This window comes from Dermacentor andersoni, chromosome 6, assembly GCF_023375885.2.
Source record: "Dermacentor andersoni chromosome 6, qqDerAnde1_hic_scaffold, whole genome shotgun sequence".
NCBI lineage: Eukaryota > Metazoa > Arthropoda > Arachnida > Ixodida > Ixodidae > Dermacentor > Dermacentor andersoni.
In genome coordinates this window covers 79,723,760-79,749,643 of record NC_092819.1, presented here as the reverse complement: position 1 = coordinate 79,749,643, position 25,884 = coordinate 79,723,760, and the positions used below count along the sequence as shown (strand labels likewise).

Here is a 25,884-nt window from a genome sequence, read left to right as displayed (position 1 = left end):
TATTTTGCGAATCAAATGTGGTGAATTCGTTATTCACTTTTTTCGTGACCGCTACGAAGGCTAAGCTATATGTCTGGCGAGGGAAATATCATTCGCCTAATTTCTTGCGGGAAAGAAATCGCCTGGCGTTCTCGTCTTTCTTTTCTTTTGACAAAAAACTGTGCATCCCATCAGCGCACTCTTGAATAATTCAAACAAAACACACGCGGATAAATGGCCATAAAAGCGAGCATCGTAAAATATAACTTGTTTTGCTCAGCCTATACGCAGCTTGCTTTATTCGCAAAGAAAAATACACACTTGTCGACGCGCTTTGTTTCTTTTGCTTCGGGTTCGCTTAAAATGTTGGTGCGGATCAAAACTTGAAAACAATTGCTTTCTTCCCTTTTTGGGGGGGCGTTTGAGGAAGTGACGTTGCTAATGGTGCATTTATAACGTCAGGTCCATTTTGCTTTTATCGTCCACGAATACGTTCTAGACGTGCAGCTGCTGGCGATTATCACTGCACCCGTTTGAACAGGTTTGTCACTCTCGCCTCATTTTAATTCATTAAGCGCATGCATGTGTGCAGCTTAATAATACTGATTTGCCTTAGGACTATAATTGGGAGTGTACGCTCACCAGTCTCAACATGTTCTTTCTTTTTTTGTTCGTCGGAGTGGTCCCAAAAAAGAGGTAGTTTAGGCAGCTCGAAGTGACTTGCTTAATATTGCTGAACGGGAAGTATTTTGCGGGCATGAGTTTGATCCCCCGTCACATTGGTGTAAATGGAAGCAAGGTAGCCAGCTGACTGAAACGTGGCTGATGCTCACTCCCTGCATGTGATGATCAATCAGATGTTTTTTTTTTTTTTTCAAATTGATAAAGAAAGCGTTCTCCGTAAGCTACGTAGGACGCTGTCTGGAAAAGTGCCAATTCAACAAGCAAGCCAAAGCGCCATTGTTGCGTCTAGTAGACTCTGCTCTACAATATTGCATAAACATAAAAGTTGATCGTAGTTTCGATACCCTTCTACTCGCTTTGCGACATTGCGCCACCTACACATCTCGCTTTTTTACATTGCGCGGAGGTAATCTCAAGCTGAACCTGCTGTGACACCGCAGACACTTCTGTAGATCATTTGTTTATCAATATGAACAAGACCAGGTGCGAGCCCATTTCCACAGTACGTCATGTCCACTCGACCAGACATAACTTCGCTATTACATAGATGCCTGGTCCATGGTCAATACCCGCCGAACACAAATGTACTTTGGTAGTCCTACGGGATTTCGTTGTAGGCAGCAATCTAACATTTTATTCGTAGATTCTTCTTAACTATATCTATATGAGTGTTTGATATCAGGATACTTCAGAAATTACATTGATGGGTTATGGCTGTAGCAATGCTTTTACTGCGCATTAGGCATCCACTTCTTTTAGATACCGTGGGCGCATAAGGGGTTACTTCGCCCACTTTGTTTGTCTTGTTTACTGCGGACAGTGCAGACGAAACGGCAATCGCTCTGGCATTAACAACTTGCCCTGAAGTAGCAGTAATCCTAACAGACTTCAAAGCAGCCGCGCGCAACTATCAAAAAGGACGCATATCAGAAACCGCACTCCAGCCATTTCGAAATCACATCGCAAGCGCCCCGCTCCCCGACCCCGACATCAACTGGATTCCAGGCCATCAGGGCATGACAGGAAATGAGGCGGAACACGGGCACACCGGGCGGGCTTTCCTGCCATCCCACACGAGCCTGGCCACGAACGTTGATGACATCGCCCTAAACTACTCGGAGCTTCTGCAACACCACCGACTCAGCACAAGAACCTGCCCTTCACCACACATGAACCTCAGCAAAGAGCAAGAAGTCATCCTCCACCGCCTACAGACAAACACCTGCATACACGGAATAATAATCATGCACAGAATATATCCTCTGCAGTACTCGTGCACGTGCACCTGCTGCAACGTCCTAGACACCCTGCAACACATGGTCCAGGATTGCCCACTGCGAGACACACCCACAGGCCACACCTCACAAGATCCGCAAGGCGACTCCAAATAAGGACGCCACATAGATAAAAGAAGAGCGTCCAAACTCACCGCAGATCTATAGCACCACTGAAACGTGGGAGGCCAAGCTTTCCTCTGACGACCTGGACGCCCAACGCAGTCTCGTCGCCCGGGCCAGGGAGGCAGCCCAAGCCAGAGTGTTCCTGGAATATGGAATCCTCCCACCTAGAGTGAATCGGGTCCTGACTCAGATTTATTTCTCTCCCTCTCTCTTTCTAATTTTTTTTACAAAGTGTGTTTCCTGTATCGGTGCTAAATTAAAAATTAAATTCGGGGTTTTATGTGCCATACCTACGACCGGATTATGAGGCACGCCATTGTAGGGAACTACATATTAATTTTGACCAGCTGCGGTTTTTTGCCGAGCGCCCAAATCAAAGTACATGGACGTTTCTGTATATTATTCCCATTGAACCCGCGACTTCGAACACATTAGCGCATCGCCATAGCCATTGAGCTACCCGAGTGTGTTTTTGATGTGTGCATGCATATGTATGGGGCAATGGGTTGTAACAACTTCTCGATTGTGTGTTAAGACAGCCTTCACTACAGTAGCCTACGTTAATATCAGTGCTCATTTATTAAACAACAAGTACACGTTTTAGAAAGCTGCTATTTAGGTCAATAAGTTGTTTATATGCACGTTATACTTAGTGCCTCTTTTACTCAGATACCTTTCCACACTAAGCATTCTTATTTGTAACAGAACTACGGAAATGCCTACGGAACGTTACTCTTGAAACTCATGCGAGCGGACAAGAAGAGAAAGAAGACGGCGGACTCCAAAGGCGCGCGCTTAAGAAAGCAATAAAAAAAGTAGAAGCTTCATTTCATTGGCATCGAACGCAGCTGTCTCGTCTCGTTTCTGCGACATGGTGCCGTGACCAGGATTGCGGCTACTCCTCTTCCGACTGGCCGCGAACTACCAGGACGACGGACTGGCCACAGAAGACGGACGAGGAGGAGGCCCGAAGGCGAACCAGCGGCAGCGAGGCGGGACATGGACAGCAAGGAGCGGCACGGACACGGAGGGCGATCAAGACTCAGATGATGGCTCGCCGCTAGAATCTGTAAGCGGCCAGCAGTTTCCTCAGTTAGTCAAGAAGAACAGAGAAGTGATTTTGAAAAAGCCAAAAACGCTGAGGATACAAATAACCAACTTAGTGAGCGATGCTGAAAAGAAACTGGAGGAAAATCAGGACCCTGCAGCGATGTCGCTGATAGCCAGACAGATCAAAGGTATTGCAGACTCGCTAAAGAAAGCAGACGAGCAGTTGGAACAGTTCATAACACCCGAAACAGCTGACTCGGAATTTGCGAAAACCACTGAGTACGAGTTAAAGGTAATAAGTGCTCAGCACAGCATCAACGCGTACCTTTCTCGACAAGAAATACGGGAAACAGTGACGGAGCAACCCAACTTTAAAGACGAAGCTAGTCAATCGCAGCAAGCAGCAACAGTGAAGCTACCAAAGCTGGAAATAATGAAGTTTCACGGCGATAAAATGAAATGGCAGAGATTTCGGCGGCAATTTGAAACAGCTGTACACGAAAGAACCGACTTGAATGAACGAAAATCAGAAATTTACGTACCTTCTGTCATCACTAACCGGAAAAGTGGCAGCTGCCGTGGAGGGACTACAGTTTTCCGACAGTAACTATGGGAATGCCATTGATCTACTCAAGCAGAAGTACGGAAAAGATGACGTGCTGGTAGAAATGCATATGAAAGAATTAACTAACTTGAATACAGTAGCAAGCTGTAATGACCATGACGGTTTAAGAAAGCTGTCACAAAAGGTGCAATTGCACATACGTGGATTTGAATCCTTAGGATTGAAAAGCGAGTCCTATGCATCGATGTTGCTTCCGATCCTGAAAAGAGCTTTGCCAGTGGATCTGTACATTGGATTCCAGTTAAAACAAAGAGAAGGGATCAGTAGATCTCCAGCACAAGATCAGAACGTGGCTTTACGTCAAGAAGATACTCTTAGGCGCTTGATGAAATACATAGAAGATCAGGTAGAGTGCAGAGAGGAATTGTCAACAGAAAGGAGAGAAAGCTACGGCAACAGAATGGAGAGTAAGCAGCAGACAAGAACTGTTAATTTTCAAAGTACAGCTGCAACGTTTTGCATATTTTACGAGAATACTACTCATTATACTGATGATTGCGGGAAAACGATGCCTTATGAAGATAAGAAAATGAAGCTCAAACAGGCAAACAGATGTTTCCGTTGTACCAGGCCTCGCCACACTGCTAAAATATGTAAACCAAACATTAGGTGCAAGATATGTCAAAAATGGCATGCGACGTCTATGTACCGAAGCAAAGAACTGACAGCACAGTGTACGGCATCTACTCCTGGTGAAATTGAAAATCAGGAAGAGAAAACATCTACTTGCCATTTTATGAACCTCTCATCAAGTGTTTTTCTGCAGACTGCAGTTGCATTAGCAGAAGGTAGAAGTCAGTCATGTTATTGTCGTGTTCTGCTGGATACTGGCAGCCAAAGATCATTCATACTGAAAAGCCTATCTGAGAAACTTGACTGTAAAGTTAAAGAAAAGAATGACTCACGATAGGCTCATTCGGAGGAGGTCAAAATGAAAGAGCCATGAATTCGGTTGAAGTTAAACTGAAGAGTGCCTACAGTAGTGAAGAAGTCTTATTGGAAGCACTGGAGATAGACATAATTTCAAAAGAAAGACTACCATTCCTGCCTTTATCACTGCTAAAGAAATGTGAAGAGGACGAATTTAAGCTGGCTGTCGGTATATGTAGAAGCACATCATGCATGGAAATCGGACTACTTATTGGATCAGACCAATATTGGCAAGTAATGACACGTAGGATCCGAAGACTAGAAGAAAGGTTGACAGCAGCAGAAACCATATTCGGCTGGACAGTACAAGGTCAAGCTAAGATATCAGCAACAATAATGAAGAAGTCAACCGTAATGGTACTTGACGTCAACGTGGATAACCATGAAATACAGACAGAACTCAGACATTTCTGGGATATTGAACCTCTAGGCATAAAGTTCCTAGAAAGAAACCAATAAACAAGAGGAAGTGATTCAGCACTTCAAGAGGCACTTGAAATTTGAAGAGAAGTGATATTCTGTCAGACTTCCATGGAAAGAAAACGTGGTATCTATTGAAGAAACAGTTATTCTTGAAGACTACCTCGGTGGAAACGAGGATGGTGCATTCGGCCAAGAGAGCTTCCAAGGACATCAGACGCGGCTCACCACAGCTCCACCCGTCGTCACCATTGTAGAAAAGCCCACCATTCATGCAGTTGAAGGTACAGAAGAAGCCGCGGTCTCCAACGTCACATTGATTATCGACAGGGTAGGTGAGAATAAAAAGTCTCGAAGCGCCAGGAGGCCCTTGGGATCTCGAAAGTACACATCCGCCGGTTCTGTGCGTTCAAGGAAGTGTCGGATGTCAAATTTCGATTCCTCAGAAACATTCTTACATGCATTCAGAAGATTTACAGTGAGACGAGGGTTATGTTGCACCATTTACAGTGACAACGCAAGGACTTTCAAGAAGGCCAACAGAGACATCAATCGTATGATTAAACAGCTACAGGAAGAAATCTCCAAAAGAGCAAGCCAAGGAGATCAAATCAAATAGAAGTACATCGCAGAAAGAGCTCCTTGGTGGGGAGGCTTTTATGAAAGGATGGTACGAAGCATGAAACCAGCAAGGAGGAATGTTATTCGAAAAAAACTGTTATTAAGAGAAGAAATGCAAACAATAACAACTAAAGTTGAACCTATCCTTAATAACAGACTGTTCACACATGTACACAGCGAACCGGATAAGCCTCTACCTGTTGTGCCGGCTGATATAATAGGTGGAAAGCATAGGATTAAAGACATAACCGAAGGTAAAAAAAATGTCAGCATAGAAGAAATGTGGAGAAATCAGCAAAAAATCACGAAAGATTGCTGGAAGAGAAGGAACAGGGAATATCTGAAAGAAATGAGAGAGCAGTATGACGCAAGAAAGCAAGTAATGACGGTGAACCAAGGAAATATCGTTTTGATCGGCGCACGCACTCCTAGATCCTTCTGGAAATCTGACTAATGTCATTGAAGTATATTCTGGAGTCGACGCGAGGCCGCGCTTCTGTCTCTTAAAAACGAAAAGAAGACTCGTTCGGAAACCAGTACAACATTTTTACACACTTGGAGGCTGCTTCCAATGATGAGAAGAAAGCTTTTCGCGGCCGGAAGCTGTTGAAACTCATGGGAGCGGACAAGAAGAGAAACAAGACAGTGGGCTCCAGAGGCGCGCGCTTAAGAAAGCAATGAAAAAAGAAGAATCTTTATTTCGTTGGCATCGAACGCAGCTGTCTCGTCTAGTTTCTGCGACAGTTACCATGCATGCAAATTATACATTACAGTAGACTCGTCTTACACGAAACCCCAAGGGAAAGGGCAAATAAATTCCGTTTACCAGGGATTCCATCTTCCGAGAGATTATCATGGGTACACAAGATGTTCCTCTAAGAGGGCTAGATACTTCTTTGCCAACAGCATATAACATGTGTAGCAGACCTCATTAAAAGCTTTGCTCTTGCAAAGTTTCTGCTTGCACGCATCCGCTGACTGGAGCTAGCAGCATAACAGATAGCTGCAAAAAATACAGTAATTCCGCTAAAGTAGCAACCGTTTTATTGAAGCAACCACTCTCGAAGTCATCGATAACGCTTAGCATCTCCAGCAGCATGGCATTGTACAGGCGTTTCTGTGCCACCATCAGAAACCTCACAGCTCACCGACATTGCCATTACAAAAATACCAGAGCCAATCATGGCAGTGGTAGAACCACACAAACCACGGCGCCAGCGAAACCCAGCAAAAGCCACCTTGGCGAGGACAGGTTGAAAGGCACAAACAGGTATGCGTGTCACGATGCTGCTATGATTGGCCGCTCTGTTCGGTTTTAGGTAATATTTTTAAGGAAGCAAGTTAAGGAAACTTACACCTGAACCTGTTCTGGTGATTTTTTCTAGCTACCAACAATCACGTGAAGCTCCGGAAGTAACCAGCTAGATCAAGATCACTTCAACCTGGAGCAGCAAGAAGGTGGCACCCACATAATTTTAATGAAGTGTTTGCGAGTGATATACGGTGTACAAAAGCACAAACGATCTCACATAACACAAATCGACGCAGGTCGCATTTTCAGAGCTTATTCCTCATGGCATATAGCGACCTTAGGTCGTCTGTGCCCCCCACATATCCATGCTGCAACAAAAACCAATAAACTTCAGTAGTCAGTAGCTTCGCTAACAGGAAAGTACATATTACATGTAGACAACGCACCCCAGAGCTCTGTGAAGGCGTTTCTAGTGAGGTAACACTAGGACAGCAAGGCGACCACAATGAACGTAAGCCATCTTGTAAACAACAGGAAAGCTGATCACACATAAGTTTCTGCGGGCTTTGTTTGTTAACATAACAAAACGATGGACCTGAACAAGAAACGATCGTAGCTCATAACAGTGCACTGCAAGTATTGAGGATGTAGTCTTTTTTATTGGCCAAGCATCTGCACCTTTTGCCGTTTTGTTTTCCTTGTAGTCAAGAGTCCCATTCTTGCAGCAGAATAAATCATTGTTAACGAGGTATGCTCTAACGTTTCGATGATTCTTCTGTTACCGGACTCACAGAAATGCCGACTGCAACAAATTCAGGAGTATCTATGCAGTGAAAAAGCACTCAGCGAGTTGATAAGGACGACAAGAAGTGATGAGAGGCTAAATGTGTCTCATCACAGTTGATAATGGTTTGACGCGGATGGATAGGCTGCTAAAGAGCCATGAGTGCTTATAATGGTCGGTAATTCTGATAAGGTTGATAAGGACAATTAAGGGATGATAAAAGTCGGATCTACTACGATAATGCTGACAAGGGTTGATAAGGATTTACAGTTGTCTGATCACGTTTGACAATACTAATAATGAAACCAGGCTGCGCGAAAATGACCAAGTGGCACAATGCTTACGCATACTTAGACAACTTCAGTGGAGTTTCTGCGCAAAATTTTCCTTCAGTCTCATCACGTGCACCATCGAGGAGCGACGCTTGCAACACCATCGCTTTTTCATGGCGTTAGTATCGTTGCACGGCTGCTATCTTCCAAGGTGCTGCTCCTGATGTTGTCTCGCGTGCTGCGCCGCAGTATGTCTCCTTCACCTGTTATTAGAATACCGTGCGATGTGGTCGAGCGAAACGCTAAACCTTCATCTGACTTCCGAAGTGCGAAACTCAAGGTGAGGCTGCCAATTTTTTTATTCGCCTGTAGACTTCGTCCAGGTGATCTGCATCCTAGATATACTTTCCATGCAATTAGCAAAATTCGTAGTATTCGGTAACAAAGGCTTTAGCTAGTATTTATGCTCTTTAAGCTGTGTAGCGAACTTGATGCAGGCCATTATGTTAAGTTGCTCGAAGCAAAGTGCCATGCGTTCTAAAACCATTCATCCGCCGTGGTTGCTTACTGGCTTTGGCGCTGCGCTGCTAACCGCGAGGTCGTGCGATCAAATCCCATGGTCTCAAACTTTCATGGTCCATCGCTTCTATACACATTACTTTACTTGTGCAGCTCGATTTTTTTCTCTTAACGTCAACGAGAATAACTGCTATTCCCATTTGTTCTCTGATCCACACCACTCCCTTCCTGTCTCTTAACATTACGCCTAACATTTTTTGTTCGATCACTCTTTGCGCCGTCCTTGACTTGTTCTCGAGCCCCTTTGTCAACCTCCAAGTTTCTGCCCCATATGCAACGGTTGCACACTTTTCTTTCAATGACAATGGTAGACTACCAGTCAGGCTTTGGGGATTCCTGCCGCATGCACTCCAGCCCATTTTTATTCTTCTCTAAATTTAAGTCTCAAGAGCAGGGCCCCAGTGAGTAATCTACCTAGGTAAACGTACTGCTGTGCACACTATATAGGTGGACTGGTGATCCTGAATTGTTGTTCCTTTGCCAGGCTATTGAAAATTATCTTTCTCTTCAGTAAATTGTTCTTCAACCCCACTCTCACACTTTCTCAGTTGAGGTCCTCAATCATTTGCTGTAATTCGTCCAGAGTGTTGCGGAACAGGACAATATCATCTGTACACCAAAGTTTGCTGCGATATTCGTCATTGATCTTCACTCATAAACCTTCCCAGTCTAATAGGTCGACCTCTTCTAAGCATCCAGTGAAAGGCATTGAAGAGATTGTGGCTCCTCGCCTAATCTCTTTCTTGATAAGTAACTTTAGGCTCTTCTTGTGGACAACTAAGGTACCTGTGGAATTTGAACTGAACAAATATTGGGTGTCAAATATGCGCACATTCTGGGACCATCATTAAGGTTCATACCGTATATTTTAGTACGTTTTCCCTGACACTGCGTCATAGCCAAACCCTTTGACATCCTCACTTTGCCATAACCAAACATAATTTTCTTAAGAAGATTTATGTAACACGCAACTATTTATCCTGCTTTGACACTATAAGCTGATATTCCAGCGATAGTTTAGGCATGATTAGAGATATCTTCCAAACATCCACGCACGCTGCCGCGGTAATACATTGTTCCAAATATCTAGCCGTACCTATGAATGCAATTCGTGTTCCTATTTGTCCCATCTATTTGCGTTGGTAAAACTCAACTTTCAAGAGCAGTTAGATACGAATCCAGTAATGATGTTGTCTTGCATTGCTTGTCTTTGTGGCACTCTACAACCCTTCGATTGAGAAGGCGCTATAAGATCGTACGATTATAAGGAAGGCTTCCACATACGCCAGTAGTGCTAACGATTATCGTGACATATGTTCTCAAATATGTTCGCTGTAGTGACGTAAGCGTTTATTCATGACCAACATACCGCAACGTTAAGCGATATGTGATATTCAAACGCAAAATATTGCAATGTAATTTATATACACTATCAATGCTTCACCAACCTATGGTCTCCTCCAAAGCTATCGACCGACCATTCTTACATTCTTTTTCACTATAAAGCAATTAAAAGTAGAACTTTAGGAATGAACAATCATATTACTGAACTTAATGAAGACAACTTTGGCTCTAGTTGATGGCTTCCTTCAAGTCTGCTTACGTACTCGTAATAAGCCTCATAATTTTCGCCTTTGTATTAGCTTTATATTATTATAATCGTTATCCGGGGTCCTTTTTTATGCAGGTAAGAGAATATGGCGACTATAAGCCGCACATTTGTTGGACTCGTGATCACTGTTGTCATCGCCCCAGTGTTAGCTGAGAAGGTCTGTGTGTGTTTCTTGTATTTATCTCTCTTTTCCTATCGCCTGTTTCTTTACTAGATTAAGTGCTATAAAGCACCTCATATATGTGTGCTGTTCTTCGTCAGCGCTTCGTAATGCGCTGCGCTGCCGCTGTACCCTATGGTCTGACAAATGCGTCTGTAAAAATGATTGTTGTGATTCCACTCTTCTTATCAAACGACTGCGTATCAACTGGAAAAGCGGAAAGGATTGTTCACCAGCATACGTCTTCCCTCAGTTTCTTTCTTACATCTGTTTTCACTCAGATGGCTCTTCGACTCGCCGTAACGGCCCTAACTGACGTTAATTTCGGCAGAAAACACCGGGCAAAATGCGAAAAGGGTGAGAGGATGCTTATGTGGGGCTTAAATTTATTGTAAGCAGTATACTTAAATAATGCAAAGGAAGTTTTCAAGAAATTACGTACAACGGACAAACACGGGTGGGAAACTGCAGGCATCTGACAAGCAAGAGCAGGATATCCGAGGCAAATATCTGCACTTTCCTCATTTGTACATGCTGATTGCCGCTTCATTATTGCAACAGCAATTATATGGGCACTCCAAGCGCATTTCCGCGGTTGCCGTCGCCGTGAGGTTCCGTATAAAATCCAAGGGCGATAACACCATCGCTGCTCGCCATAGGCTGTATGTCTGAGTGAAGGCGTGCGGGGGAGCCGACGATCGTGGCTCAATCTCACCCGCATGAAAGAGACGAATGCGGGCAGGAGGTATGTGCGTGGCACGCAATGTCGCGAGTAGCCGGGGGCAGGTGAGGGAGGAGGGAGGGTGGCGTTCTACACCGGCTGCAACTGCGCATGCGGCGTCTGCGTGTGGTCGTCCAGCCGTATCAGAGTGATCTGTGGTGGGGGCAGAGTGCGTCGGCGGCTCGTAGCTTTGCGCGTGCTGTGTGTTCTCCGGTCGCTTTTCGTCAAAGCGATAGAGAGCACGAATGTCACTTCGCTCGCTGTAGCTGCCGCGTTTCCTCACACCAGCGTTTTGACAGCGAGTTTCCGCGATGATCGAGACAGATGTGTTCACGTTTGCTTCTGCGCGCCTGACACCATGCTTGTTATTTAGTTAGTGTTCTTATATTTAAAGGTTTATACACCCGATAAAACTACTGTCCTTACTTCGTATAGTTGAGCACTAATTTGTTATCGCAATCGATGCTTGGCCTTTCCGGCGAAATTGCGACTTTTTTATAAGGAGTCAGCCCTGTCTGTAGTGCTTCTTTCATATGATGTTGTCCTTTCTAGTGTTTTCTGTCAAGTATTGCTGAGATTTCCGAGACGTGGTTAGCGACGTAAACAATATTGTTTTCTCAACTTCTGGCCACAGAGCTGCGGTAGTGGCAATGTTTAAGTGCAAGCTTTAGCTCGGGGCATCCTATCTAACTACATGGGAAAAGAGAAATCGTTTTTCTCAGCAACCACTTCACCAACACTGATGAGGTTTGTTGCCTTCAAAAGCAAAAGGTAAAAATCTACTGACTGTTTGCAACGAATTTTCCAGTAACGCTGTCAACATTTTAATAAACATTTTTCAACATCGCAAATCTTCAAAAAAATATTATTATGTTTATATCTCCGTAACTCCGCAATTAAAAACGATATCACAATTCTGTAAATTGCACCCAATAGCCAATCTAAAGCGAACAATATTTATGTGCTATACATGGTTCTGAAATGTACCCACAATATGTGAGTAGGACTTCTGTAATACCCTCGTAAACAATGTAGCAAATTCACATAAAATATACATTGATGTATCAAATACATCTGCTTTAGATGCTCAATCTTATGCAGTTTACGGAACTGCGATATCTGTTCTTGGTGAAGAGCTAGCAATTTGTAAACTTTCTGCTTCTAACTTTCTTGAAGCTTACCAATTTTTTTAAATATTTGTTGTGAAATTGAGGTCTTAAATAAGAAATATCGCATCAACTGTCACTAGAATCTATATTTATGTCTAAAATTCAACAAAGTTCTTTAAAATCAGCCCAGCGGTTATCTCATAAAAGCGTTTCTGCCTTTTATATGTACTTGAATAGGCGGCACCAGAGTTCGGCCCGAGCTAAAGCTTCGTCTTAAGTAGAAATCTAATAGCCAACAGTTACGATTCGCTTGTATCACGCTCAACACAGTTGTATTGTGTTCTTGATTAATCTCAGGCTCGATCAACCGTATAGTGCACCCAGATAACATCGCTTGCGTATGCCAGTTCGGAATTCTGTGTTCTGTACTTTAGACCCAGGCATTTATAGCTGTATGGAAATCTGAACATCGGCAACAGTGCAAGGCTTTAGCGCTTTTTGGGTATCGCCGACGCAGGTGCTCAGATCTGCTCATATGCCCACTACTTCGAACAATACAAATCCCAAGCCATGGCCATGCCGGATTGCCGGACAGCCGGTAATGTATGATTCGCTATCTGATACGATGTAATTGTGAGTTGACCTTGTTGGATCCTCTTACTGCGTAAGCTGGAGTAGCCAAATGTAATTAGTGATAGTTTTACTTGTTACATTCAGTTGTTCGGACTCTTATTATTTTTCGAATATCTGCTCAAGTGACTTCATCCCACTGTGCTTTTACATATCCCATAGGTGTCTCTAAATGCATCTGTTTTCATTTCAATAATGATATAATGTGGATGTTCACTTTAGACCCATGTGCTTCTCATAATCGGGTTAGCGAAATTTCTCACATGGTTCGTTGCTTTAAAAAATTTGCCTCTCGCATTCCTAAGACCTGCGATAATGAATGGCCGCTGTATATGCAGCCTTGATATCTTCAACAAACGACGTAATACTGCACATTGATCGCGCCGCTTTAATACGTCAGTTCGAAATTTCGTGTTTTGTACTTTAGGCCAAAGTATTATGGCACTGTAAATCAGCACGTCGGCATAAGTGTGAGGCTTTATTGTTTTGCACGCACCGTGTCGCGAGTGTTCAAATCTCCTTGATTGCGCAGAGCCCCGAACAGGACAACTCCCCTAACTATATTTTTATGCCTCTGAGCTTGACGCATACGACGTATGGTAAAGCGTCATGCCTGTGCTGTCTGTATGTCCACTCCTGTATGAGCCTTACAAGGCTTGCAGTGCCGATAAATACAAAAATTAACCATATACGCTAGAACTCATCTCACGGTCAGTCTCGACGGTGATGCGAATAGGAGTCGGGCAACGTAGTAACGGACCATATTCCGGAGGTCACGTTTACTTGACACGTGCAGTGGTAATTCTAGGACGTTAGTTGCTTCGGAGATACGTCGCATACTCCGATGTCGTCCCTCATCGCTTTGGCATTCGCTTCCCAAGGTCGTCCATGAACATGGAGGCATTACGACGAAAGTATGGCGCTAACGTAGTGAAGATGGAACGATGAAAAAGGAATGACATTGTTGGAATGACAAAGGCGTATAACGATGACGACCTTGCGAGAATGAGACGTTGAGCCTTAAATTATCACCGGCTGTATCACGACTGCACGATGAGGATGGCGTGATGATGACGGTATGACGAGAACTGAATGAATAAGCGGGATTGACGCGGATGGAACGACCGATATGGCATGACAACGACGGTATGACAACGGATGCATGATAGCGCCTCTGTGACGAAGATGCAATGACGATGACGGCGTGACAACGGGGGCGTAATCACGATTGAATGGCGCCTGCATGATTACGATAAACTGAAGAACAAGAACTGACGTCCGTGGATTGACAAAATGGCACGAAGACGATGGGATGGCGATAATCGGATAAATATATAGAAGTGATGACGTTGATGCCGGACAGGCCGCCATTGGAATATGAACCTGGCAACGTTTAACGCTAGAACGTTATCTAGTGAGGCGAGTCTAGCAGTGCTATTGGAGGAATTAGAGGGCAGTAAATGGGATATAATAGGGCTCAGTGAAGTTAGGAGGCCAAAAGAAGCGTATACAGTGCTAAAAAGCGGGCACGTCCTGTGCTACCGCGGCCTAGAGGAAAGAAGAGAACTAGGAGTCGGATTCCTGATTAATAAGAATATAGCTGGTAACATACAGGAATTCTATAGCATTAACGAGAGGGTGGCAGGTCTTGTTGTTAAACTTAATAAGAGGTACAAAATGAAGATTGTACAGGTCTACGCCCCTACATCCAGTCATGATGACCAGGAAGTCGAATGCTTCTATGAAGACGTGGAATCGGCGATGGGTAGAGTGAAAACCAAATACACTATACTAATGGGCGACTTTAATGCCAAGGTAGGCAAGAAGCAGGCTGGAGACAAGGCAGTGGGGGAATATGGCATAGGCACTAGGAATAGCAGGGGGGAGTTATTAGTCGAGTTTGCAGAACAGAATAATATGAGGATAATGAATACTTTCTTCCGCAAGCGGGATAGCCGAAAGTGGACGTGGAGGAGCCCGAACGGCGAGACTAGAAATGAAATAGACCTCATACTCTGCGCTAACCCTGGCATCATACAAGATGTGGACGTGCTCGGCAAGGTGCGCTGCAGTGACCACAGGATGGTAAGAACTCGAATTAGCCTAGACCTGAGGAGGGAACGGAAGAAACTGGTACATAAGAAGCCGATCAATGAGTTAGCGGTAAGAGGGAAAATAGAGGAATTCCAGATCAAGCTACAGAACAGGTATTCGTCTTTAACTCAGGAAGAGGACCTTAGTGTTGAAGCAATGAACGACAATCTTGTGGGCATCATTAAGAAGTGTGCAATGGAAGTCGGTGGTAACTCGATTAGGCAGGATACCAGTAAACTATCGCAGGCGACGAAAGATCTGATCAAGAAACGCCAATGTATGAAAGCCTCTAACCCTACAGCTAGAATAGAACTGGCAGAACTTTCGAAGTTAATCAACAAGCGTAAGACAGCTGACATAAGGAAGTATAATATGGATAGAATTGAACATGCTCTCAGGAACGGCGGAAGCCTAAAAACAGTGAAGAAGAAACTAGGAATTGGCAAGAATCAGATGTATGCGTTAAGAGACAAAGCCGGCAATATCATTACTAATATGGATGAGATAGTTCAAGTGGCTGAGGAGTTCTATAGAGATTTATACAGTACCAGTGGCACCCACGACGATAATGGAAGAGAAAATAGTCTAGAGGAATTCGAAGTCCCAAAGGTAACGCCGGAAGAAGTAAAGAAAGCCTTGGGAGAAATGCAAAGGGGGAAGGCAGCTGGGGAGGATCAGGTAACAGCAGACTTGTTGAAGGATGGTGGGCAGATTGTTCTAGAGAAACTGGCCACCCTGTATACGCAATGCCTCATGACGTCGAGCGTACCGGAATCTTGGAAGAACGCTAACATAATCCTAATCCATAAGAAAGGGGACGCCAAAGACTTGAAAAATTATAGACCGATCAGCTTACTGTCCGTTGCCTACAAAATATTTACTAAGGTAATCGCAAATAGAATCAGGAACACCTTAGACTTCTGTCAAGCAAAGGACCAGGCAGGATTCCGTAAAGGCTACTCAACAATAGATCATATTCACACTATCAATCAGGTGATAGAGAAATGTGCGGAATATAACCAACCCTTATATATAGCTTTCATTGATTATGAGAAAGCGTTTGATTCTGTCGAAACCTCAGCAGTCATGGAGGCATTAAGGAATCAGGGTGTAGACGAGCCGTATGTAAAAATACTGAAAAATATCTATAGCGGCTCCACAGCCACCGTAGTCCTCCATAAAGAAAGCAACAAAATCCGAATAAAGAAAGGCGTCAGGCAGGGAGATACGATCTCTCCAATGCTATTCACAGCGTGTTTACAGGAGGTATTCAGAGACCTGGATTGGGAAGAATTGGGGATAAAAATTAATGGAGAATACCTTAGTAACTTGCGATTCGCTGATGATATTGCCTTGCTTAGTAACTCAGGGGACCAATTGCAATGCATGCTCACTGACCTGGAGAGGCAAAGCAGAAGAGTGGGTCTAAAAATTAATCTGCAGAAAACTAAAGTAATGTTTAACAGTCTCGGAAGAGAACAGCAATTTACAATAGGCAGCGAGGCACTGGAAGTCGTAAGGGAATACATCTACTTAGGGCAGGTAGTGACGGCGGATCCGGATCATGAGACGGAAATAATCAGAAGAATAAGAATGGGCTGGGGTGCGTTTGGCAGGCATTCTCAGATCATGAACAGCAGGTTGCCATTATCCCTCAAGAGAAAAGTGTATAATAGCTGTGTCTTACCAGTACTCACCTACGGGGCAGAAACCTGGAGGCTTACGAAAAGGGTTCTACTCAAATTGAGGACGACGCAACGAGCTATGGAAAGAAGAATGATAGGTGTAACGTTAAGGGATAAGAAAAGAGCAGATTGGGTGAGGGAACAAACGCGAGTTAATGACATCTTAGTTGAAATCAAGAAAAAGAAATGGGCATGGGCAGGACATGTAATGAGGAGGGATGATAACCGATGGTCATTAAGGGTTACGGACTGGATCCCAAGGGAAGGGAAGCGTAGCAGGGGGCGGCAGAAAGTTAGGTGGGCGGATGAGATTAAGAAGTTTGCAGGGACGGCATGGCCGCAATTAGTACATGACCGGGGTTGTTGGAGAAGTATGGGAGAGGCCTTTGCCCTGCAGTGGGCGTAACCAGGCTGATGATGATGATGATGATGACGTTGGTTAAATGGCAGCTCAACGACAAGCCATTCGGCCTTCTGAGCCGATGATCGGCTGGGATGGTGTTCTAGTATTGAGTGTCCACTTAGATGACGAACATCTACTTTCCTGAATGCGTTGGACATAGATTGTCGTTGTGCTTCAATTTGAGGACACTGGCACACTAGGTGGTCAATGTTCTCCTCGCAGCCGCAGGCGTCACATGTAGGACTGTCAGCCATTCCAACTAGTGCAAAATAAGTTTCCGTGAAGGCAATTTCCAACCAGAACCGGCACAGTAAACAGGCTTCGCGTACGTGCCGTGCGGCAGGGGGCCCGAGCTGCAGCGAATGATTTAATCCTTGCAGTTTTTTGCACCTTGAATGTGCAGTATTCCCCTCAGGTACGAGAGTCGGCATGCTAGAATGCAGCGCTGTCTCGCAGCGTCTCTCCTTGAGAGAGGAATGAGGACGCAGCGGTCTTGATGGTGACAGTAGGGTTACAATAAAATGAAGAAGAAATAAAGGCATTGATGAAATGACAAAGGCGGTATGATGACGACGAGAGCATGACACAGAGATGACGTTATAGAAGTGATGACAATGATAAAACGGCAGCGTGACAACGACGGGATGACCGTGACTGTGTGACGATGATGGCGTGTTAACGACGCCATGACGATAATTGGATAACAAAGGTAACAAGATAACCACAATGCAACAACCACGATGACATCAAAATACCGAATACATACCTAGTTGCCCAAGCTATTAGACAACTTGCACCACTGAGTCGGAGTAGAAGGCATGACGACTACTGCATGATGAGAGTCAGATCAGGAAACTGGAATGACTGCGATTAAACGACCATGACGCCATCGAATGCAAGACGACTGTATGGTGATGATGACGTGACGACGACGGTATGACGAGTCTCAGATAAAAAGTCTAAAACGACGGCGATGCAACGACCATAGCGGCATCACGACCCCGAGCCCAAACCGTGTGGCCCAAGCTGCTGAAGAACTTGGACCACTAGGTCGAGAAAGAAGGCGTGACGGTGACTGCATAACGCTAGTAAGATTACGATGCTAGAAATATGACAGTGTAACGACCACGACGGCACCCGGACCCTAGGTACATGCCTGATTGCCCACGCAGGTACACAACTTGGGACACTACAGCCTAAGAGGACGGACGGACAGACGGATGGATGGATGGATGGATGGATGGATGGATGGATGGATGGATGGATGGATGGATGGATGGATGGATGGATGGATGGATGGATGGATGGATGGATGGATGGATGGATGGATGGGCTCTGAACGGCTGAAGGAGACAAACAATGTCATTCGAATTATAAAAGTAAGGAAGGCTCTGATCGGACAACATTGTTACGGAAACTCGATGTGTAGGCAACAAGGCGGGACAAATAATAATGGACAAGCGGATAAAATGTGCGCATTCTTTGGGTACCCAACTGATTTTGTTTTGTATCCAAACCTTTTGTTGCATTTTAGAAGAACTTGTTGTTGGGCGAGTTGGTACATATTAGCGAACATCGTTTAACTGCGCGAACAAACGGACCGCAGAGACAGCATGGGACAAGGACGGGCGCAGGTCCATGTCCCATGCTGTCTCTGTGGTCCGTTTGTTCGCGCATTTAAACAATGTTCGCTTTTGTTGCATATCGATATCAAGAGAAGTCCTTAACCTGATCAGATACCTAACGAATTTTTGTTCAGATATGCTATTTCGGTGACGAAGTATTTGTGCCTCATTTTTCGAACATCTTTCAGTACGAAAAGCTTCCCAGCTGAATGGAAGCGTGCACAGATCATACCCGTACACAAGTCTGGTTGTTACTCCGACCTTAAAAACTACTGCCCCGTATCTCGAATTTCCACATGCTCTAAATTACTTGAACATATCATTGCTAACCATATGATGGCTTACCTTGGACACCATAATCTGTTATATCTACACCAACACGGTTTTCTTAAAGGTCTGTTAACTATTAGCCCGTAATAGAACTAGCACACAACCCTTCCAAACTATCATTTGTCTTGGCCCGACAGATATCATAAGCTTAAATTTTGCTAAAGCAATCGATAAAGTGTCGCATTCTAAATTACTGCAAAATGTTCTACTATTTTCAGTAACGCCTCCATCACCCAGTGCTTCTGTTCACATACCTTCATGGCCCGCCCCCATGCGTCCAATTGGAGAATTCAAAATCTAACATGCACCCTTTCCTTTCAGGTGTTCCTCAGGGGAGTGTCTTGTGGCCTATTTTGTTCTTATCTTTTATAAACGACATACCTCGGGACCTTGCAGTACCAATGAGGTTATATTGGGATGACTGCACATTATATAAGGAAATCGAAACTTATTTAGACCCGGCCGAACTGAATGCCAACCTGAAAAAAAAAGATTAAAGATTTGTTTGATACCTGGAAAATGGAAATAAATTGAAATAAAAATTTATGTATGAGCTTTTCAAAAAACAAAATTCTCAATTATCAGTTTTCTATTGGCAGAGAACTTAAAATGTCAAATGTCAAATGTCAAAGAACTTAAATATCTCGGCATGACATTCACCCACAATCTGCGCTGGAATGCTTATATTGATAACATATGTGCCAAAGCCAATAGGTCTCTCTGGCGGCTCAGCAGTAATTAAAAAGTGCTACTTGTGATAGTAAATGTTTAGCGTATAAAAGGTCATTCGGACCTATTCGTGAATACGCAAAAATAGTATAGGATTCACATGCTCAAAGTAACAAGGTAAAATTCTACAGAATACACAGACTTGCTTCCAGGTTTATATTTAACAAGTACCGCCGTTGTTATTCCCCTTCAGGATTGTGCAAACTCGCAGACCTCCCTTTGCTCGAGCCCAAATGTTCTTATAAGAGATTGACTTTCATTTTTCAAATTATAAGTCAACATATAAGAATTGATCACGCACAAAGTAAGCTTAACAAAAATTCCCGACATCGCCACATTATGTTCATTCCACACCCCTTGCCCTTAATGATTGTTTTGTGTGAATATTTCTTTCCATAACCATTGCAGAATGGAACAAGTTACCAGATCATATAATACACTCACCTTGTTTAAAAAATTTTCTGGCCTTAAATAATGACTTACTGGACTCTTGACCTTACTTCGTTATTTGTATTGCCTTGTTCTAATTTTATATGTGCACGTTCCACCTTTTGTTGGTTTCCTTTTGTACTGTATTCCTCAAAAAGCGGTTTTGTTTTCTGTACAAACATCGAGTGTGTGTTGTTGTTTCACTGTATTTCCACCCCTGTAATAGCCCTGCAACAGGGCTTACTGCATCATTGAATGAATTAAATGAATTATTTTTATTGAGTCTTGCGGCGCTAACCGCAATAATAGTGGCACCATGAATTAAGCGTAAACAAGGTAATGAAATTTATTTCTGAGGGCGTCCCATAAAACCCCGCTAGATTAAGCCAATGGTCCACTCCATTATACTGCTACATGACACAAAGCCAGCGAAAAAGTTGCGTGAGAGTGGAGATTGCCAGCATTTTCTCCCAAGATCTCTACCGATCATCTCTCAAAAACTGAATAATTACGAACTGCATTGAAGCTTCGGCGCATTTCCCTATTGATATACTGACTAGTGTCGTGGGGTCGTATTCACGCTCTATAACTTTGGGGGATGCTCTGACCATTGCCGGACACGATGTTCCAGCGTCGATCCAGCGTATGTGACAGAGAAATGATTTTTTTAGGCAGTTGACGAGGAACATTTCTTTCGCCGCAGCCGTTTCGACTAGCTTAGTTAACCAACAAGCCTAGCCCGATGACGACGTGATATACCCAAACCTGATTCTTCGGAGCAGGCAGGATATATAATCCCAGTTCTGTCAATGTGGCATCAGCATCAAAGCCACGCGTCCTTTCAGAAACACTCACTCCCTTTGCGTGTATTTTGTTCCATATAACCTGCACGTAAAAGCAAGTTGGTTTTTTTTTATCCAGTACCTGTGACCAGATTTACCCCTTAACATAATTCACTCGCACAGTGAAGAAAATAAACTACAATAAAATATAATAAATGATCTATATGAAGTGGGGCGTTCGTGATTAGGCTAATGCAATGCTATATACCTGCCCGTTTCGTTTCCTGTGAAACTTCACTTTTACCCTCGGTTTTTAGATAATCCATCTTTTTACGTTCTACTGCCAATAAATAGAACTGTCATCCAAACAAGGATATAGTTGGACATTCACGCATTGCTTGTTCGCTCTTTTTCTATTAAGCGAGTACACATTGAGCATTGTATCCCTTGCATAAGCAATTACAAACTGAATGCAATAGGCTTATGCTCATGAAGCCTGCAGTTACCTTCCGGTAAGGTTATGTTTTACTCATGAGGTAAGTAACTGATAAAGGCTATTATTTGTGCAATTATTTGTTCAGGACTTTCTTTCTTACACTTGGAGCTTTGAAAGAAGTATCCAAGGAAAGAAATGTGTAATATATTTATTGAAAAAAGAAAGCACGTCCTTACGCAGACTTCTTTCTTTTGCAGTGCTTTGGCACATGGCAGTGCTGTGCAGAAAGTCCTTGTACGAATTACAGGTGTAGCTAAACCGTTGCTAGCCTGAAGGGGAATTCAGTCTAGACGTCATGCACTCATTCAGCTCAATATATCACAAAGACGGCAAAATACCAAGAAGCAAAAGTTCTCCAGAATGAAAAGAAAGCACGTGATGTGTGTTGGAATAATAAACTATGGAAAGAAGCAGTTGGAATAATAACTTGTTGTTTTATAATGCTGATATATTTATTTCCTCATGCCTTTCGCTCTTTTCCATACATCCCCGGCTTCCTTTGGCATTTTCTTCGGTTTCCCACTAAGCTGTGGTGAATAGCAAATCACTCATAAACGTGTCGAGAAAAGGCTCCGATAATACTACATGCAAATCAAGCGTTACCAACCATAGGGCTGAACAAATACAAACAGCTAGGATCAGGAACAAGATTTGTAGGGATACAAAGGGCCTATGTGTGGTGTGTAAGTACATTTGGATTAATTGTGAGAGTCATAAGATTTATCAACCTCTCGCTGATAATAAGAGCTTTTTAAACATTTGAAACAATTTTTATAAAAGAACAAACGGCACATCAAAATGAGTTAGAATTCAACTTTGAAAGAAGAAATGTAGTGATCTGTTAAACAAACTAGAGAAGCATAAAAAACATGTGCGGCAACTCAAGTGTCATTAGCAAATCATAAAAATCACACGAATAGCAACATGTCACAGAGATCAGCCGACACTAAAAGGCAACGGTACCAAAAGAAAAGTTGAATTTTAGATGCAACAAGGCCCTTTAAAAATTTTTAAGTCACAGCTTCTACAAAGATATCAAGGAACATAAACCAATGTAGAACAGAAAAGCTACAGACCATCTATGGTGACAGCGTTCTTGTTTTTTGTTTTTTCTGCTAAAGAGACTCCGGATGTTTAGTACATTTTTGCCCTTCCCCCTGCGTATAAAGGAAGGCGCCTATTAATATACGAGCGGGGGCCCACCAGACCGCCTAAAAGTTGACAACAGCTGTGAACTGAGCGCGCTGTGGTCTCTTTACAAGTTCTGCTGTCGTTTTGGAGAGAGGCAGCTTTCGCACTAAAACAGCTTTTTATTCTTGACTTTTTTTCTCTATAATGGCTACTCCAACAAAAAATGCGAACCGCTCCAGTCTAACAAGCAGATTAATTTTGCTGGCATATTTCTACCGTTCATTAAAGTGGGTGATAGACGAACCCCTTCTAGTGTGTCGCAAATGGTTGCAAAACTAGCTATTACGCTTTTTTTGGTCTATTGAACAGTACTTTAAGGGTCTTTCTAGGCAAGGACAAACTATCTCGCGTTGCAGCAGGCGAAAGCTTAGACTTCTTGATTACTCGTTCCACAAGGGACTGCTGACTTAAATAATTACGCCTCCAAGATTTATATCTGAAAAGCGGCGTCAAGTTGTGGATGTTATGAACAGATCGCTATATCCCGGTAAGTGTGGTTTGTTCAGTAATGTTGTGCCTGATGCACAAATTTTGCACTTAAATCAGCACATTTCTTCGAAACAGTGAACAAGAATGTCAACTTCGAATGTTAATAACTTACAGTTGAAATGTGAACTACCTTCGCATGTTAATACTTCAATGTGAGTGCATGCATTTGTCTCTTTAGAGCGCAACTCTTAGGGCCAATTTACGTTTGAGCCGCCCATCGCCGCACGCCGTACCGCACGCAGGCGGTTCGTGAAAAGCGGGCGGTCGTCGTGATCGGTCACAAAATTGCATGCGCCCTATGGATGTCCAAATAGGTAACCAGCAACTGGCAACATGCATCAGCGAATTGGCAGCCTCGTGTGCTGGCGACCAGCAATATTTCGCATCGTGCCAGGATTTTATTACGTTTGCTCTTTTGTTAGTTATTTTTTTATTAGCTCGAACGGTTCGCATACGCCAGCATCCGCACTTCGGTTTCGGGACGCGACGTCTGTGGAAAGCTGGCAAACATTCGGCAGTGCGCAGAGCAACACTGTTCGAAGTCGGCAACTATCGCCAACAGCAGACGACACTGGCATATTTTTGTCGATGTAGGTTGAAGCTTCCGCGTCATGGTGAAAACGCGACTCTTGCGCTGTCACATTCTGTGCTGCAGTTGTGGCGTTGACGTGGTGACCAACCTTTGGAACACTGTGCAGTCGTCTTACCTGTGCCGCTTTTTTATTTGTTTACTGCTACCGCATAATCTTGCGATAACATGCGTCACTATGTGCTCGGTTGTGTACGGCGCGACGGCGCACTTTTTGTAGCTGTGCTTGTGTTGCGGACAAGCGACGCACCACCGCTCCTCGGCTGAACAAAGCACCAGCGCGGAAGAAACGGGAAGCGACCCCATGCCGAGTCGAGTTCTGAGAATCCTCCGTCGCCCTCAGCGTCTCGGCTACCGGACAGGGACCGAGAAGTTTGCTCCCTCGAACACATATGCAGCTCTCGCCTGCGTCTTTTGTAGGAAATAAACGCAGTCTATTTTCTGCCACCAACCGATGCGCACTCATTTCACTGATGGGGCCAGACCCTGTACGCAGCACTGGCGATGAGGCAGGAGTTGCGAAGCGGATAAGCTTTCGAAGGCCATGGCTACAAGACGAATGCACGGCGCTGTCGAGCCTTTCTCGGGCAAATCATGGGAATCGTGGATCCAGCGCCTCGACTTTTACTTCGTGGCGAGCGACGTCAGCGACGAAGCGAAGAAGCGGGCACTTCTCCTCACGCTTTGGGGAGCCGACACTTTCGAACACTGTGTGCGCGCTGATAGCGCCTAAGATCCCGGGAGAAGTCAACTTCAGTGATTTAGTGACACTTCTCAGGTGCGACACCAGGGCATCCGAGCTTTACAGCCGGTACGTGTTTCAAAGACCCGACCAACGGCCAGACGAGTCGATCAGCAGCTATGCTGCGGCCCTCGGTACCTTGACAGCCGACTGCAACTCCGGAGTGCTGCCTTCGGCTACAATATCGACGACGTCAGCTGACACCCAAACGACCGCTTCAGCAGTGAACCCAGCTATGCCGCCCCAAGATGTGATGCTCCGGGAGAGGTTCGTCCGCGGCGTCCGGGACGAACATCTTCTGCAGAGACTGTTCGCAGAAAAATCCTGACATTTCAACGCGCTGTGGACTTAGCCCTGTCGGACGAAAGTGCGTCAAGGCATCAGCGAGATATCAAGGGAGTGGCAAACGCGGGGGAAATTAACAGGACATCGCAAATTAAGCCAGGAGGCAAGCATACGCCAGCACGACATTGCTATCGATGCGACGGCTTGCACGACGCTGAAACATCTAAATTCAAGACAGCCGAGTGCCATTTCTGTTCCAAGGAAGGTCACGTCGATCGTGCCTGCATCTCAAAGAAAAAGAAAAACACGGAACCACGTTCCGATAACTAGCAGCTACGGGCAGATAGCGTCAACCCACCACCTGTCCGCAAATCCTTCTGCAAGCTGCACATAGTGAGTGCACGTAAACACTGCCCCAAGTTCCTTGTGGACTTGAGAGTGGAGGGAAAGCCAGTCCAGTTTGAGGGGGACACAGGTACGGCATGCTCCCTGATAAGCGAGGACACGGATTACAGAATGTGGAAGAAAAACACTCCGTGGCTTTCATGCGAGCCGCTCGATTTCCGCACACAGGGCACTATAACGTAAAACTATTCCAAACTTTTCTATTCCAAATCTGCAATCAGCCCTCCGCGATTGGCAAAAACATTTTTGGACCAACCCCGCTTCACCTGTCTGTCACGCGACGTCACGAAAACCGCGATAGCTCCCCATCTGATGTGGCGTGTACACACTGATTAGGCATGATTTGACTGAACAAAAGAAAATTAATTATTTCTGATTCGACTGCCTTTTCGCCATTAGCCCTCGGCTATTGGTCAAACGTTTTCGGGCTGCACCTACTTCACCTGCCTGTCACGCAACGTCACAAAACCACAAAAACTAACCGCGTCAAAGTGACGTGTATGCGTTAAAGATGCATTAATATGCCGAACAAAACTGAATTTTCTTCTGAATAGCCACAGGCTGCCCCGTTGCGGAAGGAATAAAAGATGGCTGCCGCCGATCGTTTAGGCACTGGCTACTCGCACCTGCCGGAGAGCATGGGTTTATTTGCATGTAATTAAACTTCTCGCGTTGCTGTGTGACGTTTTCGAACACTTTCGGCACGTTTACGACCTTGTTCTGCGACGCTTCTTTGCTGAGGATCCATTTTAGTGTCATTTTTAAGCTTCCGTTGCCATTGT

The 25,884-nt window shown here is 44.4% G+C and overlaps 1 long non-coding RNA gene across 1 annotated transcript; it reads left to right on the top strand.

The window, feature by feature from the left end:
• Positions 1-384: 384 nt before the first annotated feature.
• LOC126522452 (uncharacterized) lies at positions 385-21,827 on the top strand. The gene is made up of 4 exons (XR_007597425.3): positions 385-520; positions 10,284-10,365; positions 12,716-12,796; positions 21,599-21,827. It is a non-coding gene; the product is annotated as an uncharacterized lncRNA (long non-coding RNA).
• The last annotated feature ends 4,057 nt before the right edge of the window (positions 21,828-25,884 follow it).